At 39.0% G+C, this 6,000-nt stretch overlaps 1 long non-coding RNA gene across 1 annotated transcript in view; it reads right to left on the bottom strand.

The window, feature by feature from the left end:
• Window positions 1-4,552, bottom strand: part of LOC119148766 — a 168,230-nt gene extending 163,678 nt beyond the window's left edge. The window contains exon 1 of the long non-coding RNA XR_005104489.1: window positions 4,254-4,552. This is a non-coding gene — a long non-coding RNA (uncharacterized LOC119148766). The remainder of the gene's footprint in view (window positions 1-4,253) is intronic.
• Between the last annotated feature and the right edge of the window lie 1,448 nt (window positions 4,553-6,000).

The raw sequence follows: 6,000 nt of genomic DNA on the forward strand, positions 1-6,000 counted from the left end.
GAGGAGAGGCGGTTAAATGATCTGAGTCTTGAATGTGATGTCCTTCAGTGGGATTCAAATAAAATAAACATTTAAAATAGGTCAGAAAAATCACTCCCTGAAAGTGCCTGCTTATTTCCTCTGGCTGTCAACAGGACCCCAAAGTGATTAGCTCAGATGTAGGTGTCTACAGCATAGGTAAGTAAATTTGGATGAGATTAATCTTACCTCTGGTGTCCAAATGCCATAAACAGAGAGCAAACATTTATATGGGCGATACACAGGCAGTTGGAGATTCCACATGGAGAAAGCAAAGGAAATAAATATATATGCAGAGCTTTGGGTTTGCTCCCCTTTTTCTACCACCCCTGAAGAAGGTGACAGTAAGTGTCTTTAACAATGGGATTAGGAAAGATGTGGCTCCAAGAGGTCTTGGAGCTCATCAGCCTTAGGACGGGAGCTAAGTTATCAGCCTCCACAGGCCACGGGACACTCAAAGCAACAAGGAAGACTTTGTGCGATAATTAAAGTCTAGAACCGAGCTCTCTGGGCCTCCACTTCTCTTAATGCTTTGGTTCATTCTTGCTGATATTTTACTGTTTACCTTAAGAATAAATATTTTATTTTGTTAATTCATATCTAGTGACCTGATTAATACTGCATATGCTACTGCCTTGGGAGTGATGAAAGTAATTAGAAGGCATTAGATTATTTTTAGGGCTTCCTATACCCTACACAGGGTTAGAGGTCCCAAAGAGTCTACAGCAAACCATGCTCACCTCACCAGGAGATGAAGGACATGTGTCTGGCTGCCAGGCTTGTGAAAGGAGTGTGTCTTGGCAAGTGTTAGCCCAAGATGCTATCAATCGGCTAGTGGGGGAAGACCAGGGACTTGAGATTGCTCTAGGCCAGGTACAGCAGTCTTGCTTCATTGGTGATGTAGGGCTTTAAGAGTGGTTCTTGCTGAAAGAAGACCATAGCTAATTTGTTAAATCAAATGGAAACACAGCAAGCCCCTTATAATGCCATAAATCATTTGCCATTAGAAGAGAAATGTAAAAGTCTTTTATTATTAGAATGAAAAAAAAAAATCCTCAGAGGTTAAAATCTAAGCATTTTGTCATGACTCTGTGATGCTTCAATTCAGCTGACCAGAAATGTAATGTTAATAAATAATCCCATTCAGGGAAAGAGTTACTGTTGCATGTTCTTAAGTACTTCTTCAGAGTCCTGAGAAAAGTCTGGGATTCTGGCCTCTCTCAGGAGACAGAAGCTGATGAAATCCCATCATGATTGCCCATGGCAAGTCTGTGGTTTACCCCAGTTCTACCTGCTGCATGCTACTCAGGCTTGCAGTGATTTTGTGCAGAGAGTTGGAGATGTGGAAGAAATACAGAATTATTTCAGCTTTTTCCCTGTAAAGAAAATTCATAGCTATGTTATCAAAGTTTCTAATTATAAAATTTCTTTAATCTTTTATTAATAGGAGGGGAGGGAAGATGCCAAAACTTATGCCATTTCACAAGTAAGATTATGGGTTGATTTCTGATTGGATGACAGGGCCCTAATAATAAAGCTCATAATTTTATACTGCATTTCTCTAGTGATGATAGAGGTTCTTTGTGCATAATAGCACCATTTCTATTCAGGAATCTTGTTAACAGTTGTAAACTCAGATTATCATTTTTATTAGCCTAGTGTTTTCTTATTTCTGTGTTACTGACAGGAAATTACAGCAAGTTTTCTGGCTTGCTTTTTTCTTGTGCAGTAAAAGCAGTTCCATTCAACTAGAAATTTCCAAGCACTGGGTAGAAGACAGTATCACTGGAAGCCAACAACAATTTAAAGTGCACAGATTAATTAAAAATGCATATATTTAAGGACTAAATTCAAAGAGAAAGTAGACTGGTATATTGGAATATGATGGTGGTTTTTTTAAAGGTACAGATATGTAGCTTTTTATACTTTATGACTTCAGGAATAAATTCCCACCACCAAACTCAGCATCTAAACTTGGCTGTAATATGTTTTCATGTTGCTTTGTAACAGTGGCTTTGACATCACCTCTATGACTGACCACCCCTGCCTGCATTCAGGTTCTACTCCTTGCCCATTGCTGAGGTGCCCATCATGGGCAGTGGGAATCAACCACCATGGACTTAATCACAGCTTTGGCTGATTAAGAACCTCAGATGAGAGTACTGGTAGTTGTTTCACCCCATTAGGTCACTTGAGCATTGTAAAAACACTGTTTCTAGGAGAATTTGAGACTATAGCTGCATAATTTACCGTCAACAGTCTACAGTTTATTCATATTACATCAGATACGCTTCTAACTGTCAGTTGATACTGAGTGAATAAAAACTTATTTCCATAACAAGAACACTGAATTCAATCCTTTTCTTCTCTGGTTATAAATGAATGGGAGTTTAGGATTACAAGAGACAAAGCCTAATTTTCTGAGCCTTGCAGACCTTGGTGTAGGGGTAGTGGGGGGAAGGCAAGCTGTCAGGGCAAAAGCAAGATGTGGGAGCTACAAAGACCTCATTTCACAAGACACCACCATTTTCTGCTCAAGCAAAGTAAACCTACAGAAAAGTATTGCAGTGCTTGAAACTGAGGCTGAAATAGGAAGTGATGAACCTCTGTCAGTGCCCTTAACCCTTGTTCCCCTACAAAGCTGCTGCAGAAGAATATGATTTCCCATGTGGTGTTGGCACGTCCTCTTCCCTTCAGGGACGAGAAAGGGAGTCTGTGTTTAATCTCCGACTGCTCTCATCTCTCCTGTCCTCACACAGCTTCGCTCCTGTGATCACATTATGCGTTTGGCAAAACAGACCTTTGAGTCTGGAAAGTCTGACGTATCAATCTGCAAGTGATTAATTGCAAGACACCTTTTTTTTTAAAAAAAAACCAAACCAATAACCAAACCTAAGGAAAACAGCTTTCAAGGAGTTAGAGAACTAAATCACGCAGACTTTCTAACTCCATCAGATTTCTCTGAACAATCCCATCCTATGTTCAAAAAGTTTGCCTCAGCGTGGCCACAAAGCTGCGCACAACTGGCTGTAAGAGTTGTGTTTATTCTGAACACCTCAGTAAAAGCTCACGTGATCCAGCCTTAAGTGTAACAACAGCTAATTGCAGTTAGGGAAAGAGAGAGAGTTCAGCAAACATCAGATCCAGGTCTGCTAGTACTCAGCAGTTTCCTCTTAAACACAGGACAAGCTCAGCCTTCCTGTTGATTTCAGCAGGTGTTGTAGCATTTAATACTTGGCAGAATACCATCCAGAAAGCCTGAGAAAAAAAGTCGCCTTATAAGTTTCATAAGGATCAACACAAAGGAAAAGCAAAACACATCTCATTTTCTGAAATAAAATGAATAGTAGTGTATTTATGTCAGAAAAATACTAGAAAGGAGACCCTGGAAATCAGGGGACTTGCAAAGCAGGAACTGCAACGTGTATAATACAGATCTGATTTTATCTGGCAGGCTTATATTCGTAGGAAATACAATCCACAGCATCAAACTCATTCCTTACAAAGAAGCACTCGGTATTTCATCTCAAAGTTTCTCAGCTTCTCGCAATTAGCTTCTACAATGGTATGACAAGATACAAAGTGGAACATCCCTTCCCCCCTTCCCTTCTCCAGAAGAACAATGCATGGTAGAGCAAGAACTTTAGCCGGCACTGGACAACAATAAATCCTGGATATACTGACCCCACTCGATGCAAGCTGAAAAATATTTATTTATTTTTTTTAAAAAAAGTTTCGCTGTTGCACTTCCTTACCTACCTGTTTACCTTCAGTAAACAGCTGAACAGGCAGAATGATACCCAAGACCATCTCCTCCACCCCCATCTCCACCCCCCGTCATATGAGTGCTTCAGGCAACATTGAAAGGGAAAAAAATCACACGCACAAACCCCCCAACTCAAGTATCTTTTCTGATAGGAGCATGGAACAGTAACCAAAAAACAATCAAGTCCTCATTGTCATAGTGCGACAATCACAGCACTGCTTCTGTTGAGAAAACAGTCAATTCACAGAGAGAAAAGCGTTACGAGGACAGACACGAAAGCTGTTATTATCCATTTTAAGTAATAGGAGAAGGTCACATATCAAGCAGTTATACCTTTTCATTCCATCCTAACCCTCCACAGCAGGGGAACCACACTTATGACTGCATTAGACATACAAAAGCTTTCAGTTCCAAAAAAGGAAAAAGAAAAGATGGGGAAGGGAAAAAAACCCAACTAAATTCATCTTACCAGCACGTTGCAGCACCAACTTGCTTGAAGGAATGTTGCCTTTACAGGTTTCTCTTTTAATTATCCTGGAAGCAGAAGGGGAGAAAAAAAAGACGACGAAGCAGGGTTGTTAAATTAGCGTGTGCTAGAAGCTTTTCAGTTTGTCGCAGAGTAGAAAAATACCAAAAAAAAAAAAGAAAAAGAAAAAAAAAAAAGGGGGACACACACGCAAAGAAAGAAAAAAAATAAAAAGAAAGCTCAGTAATTTAAATTTGCTGTCAGTTCAGGCAGCATTGCTCTGTCCCGCCCCTCATCCCACTGGGTTCTACTACCTGCAGGGCTGCAACTGACAGCTACTGTGCAAACAAAAAAAAAGGCAAAAAGCATGCTGGGACCATGCTGACTGCTGTCTGAGTCTCTCTCTACTTCTGATAACCAAATATCATTAGTGGAAAGGTTCTGTTGTTTGCTGGGATTTTTAAGTTTGGTTCTGTGCATGAAATTTAATTTATTTTTAATAGATACAATGCATCACATGACAGAAAGTGGTGATTGTGTTTCTCTGCTCTCCTCAGAATAGAAACTAACCTGAACACATTGATTCTAGTGGTATGGTATGTATAAAAGATACACAGACATTTACCATGTTGCACTTTGCAAGCATGCATTCAGCCCTGTCTGTAATACTGTGAAAAAAAAATAAATGTTTGTTTGAATGGAAAGTCAGGAAAGCATTTCAACAAAAAGCAGTTAAAACTCTGGCACTCCAAAAAGTTGCTGGTATTGTTTTTGCTCTACTTGTAAGCTTTCCTTCTAAACTTTTTCAAATAATTTTTGAGAACTAAAAGTAACAGAAGTCAGAGGCATAACAAACAACTTGTGCAACACTCATGAAAAGGACAAACTAATGATCACAGTACATAAAAAAGCTATGTTTTAAACCAGATGCTTAAAACCATTTTTGAAACTCTGTGCTAGTGACTATTAGCAGACAGCATACATCATATGAGCACAAAATACTTGATGAAAACTAACAAGAAAAACAACTAGAAAAGCTATAAATGCCTTTTTATAGCTATTTTAATTGTTGCTAACAGGCTTTTAGCAACAGGGCTAAAATCATCCATCCAAAACAAAGAGAAGCATAATCTATAACTTCTAACTATAAATGTATTCATGAAAATATGGTTCCCACCTAATTATAAAATAAAATTAAAACAGTGAAATGATGCTTTTCCTTAATACTTTAGCAGTAATTGCTTGGATCATGCCACAGTAAATATGCAACATTTGTATTCAGTTATTGCTCTACTTATGTGTGTAACCATAAAATAAAAAGCTGAAATGTTTAAGCTTAATTAAATTAATCTCTGTTTTACTCAAAGTTTGCCATTTACACAGGAAGAGACATATGCACGCTGAACATGCCTGCCATAGACAATTGGCTTCTAAATAGTTTTTTAAAAACTCTGTAGAAACTAATTGCTGCTATGCCTGCATCCCTTGTGCAGCCTTTACTCATCAAAGTAGTTCTGACAGGGTGACTCTTACCATCAGAGATGGCACAACAGGACTTCAGATGTAAGGTCTGCCCTACAGCCCTCCTAATGCTCAGTCAGCCATGTCAAATAGGTACCACAGTCAACTTTTAAGCTGCTTTTCAGCTGTTTTAAAGCCTCCAGACCCTTTTAACAGGTGACCACCTGAAGCCATTTCTACAGGTGGTAGAAATCTCCCACCATTCCAGACACAAGGTTTAAACTGGTAT

The sequence above is a fragment of the Falco rusticolus genome, chromosome 5 (assembly GCF_015220075.1).
Source record: "Falco rusticolus isolate bFalRus1 chromosome 5, bFalRus1.pri, whole genome shotgun sequence".
Taxonomy (NCBI): Eukaryota; Metazoa; Chordata; class Aves; order Falconiformes; family Falconidae; genus Falco; species Falco rusticolus.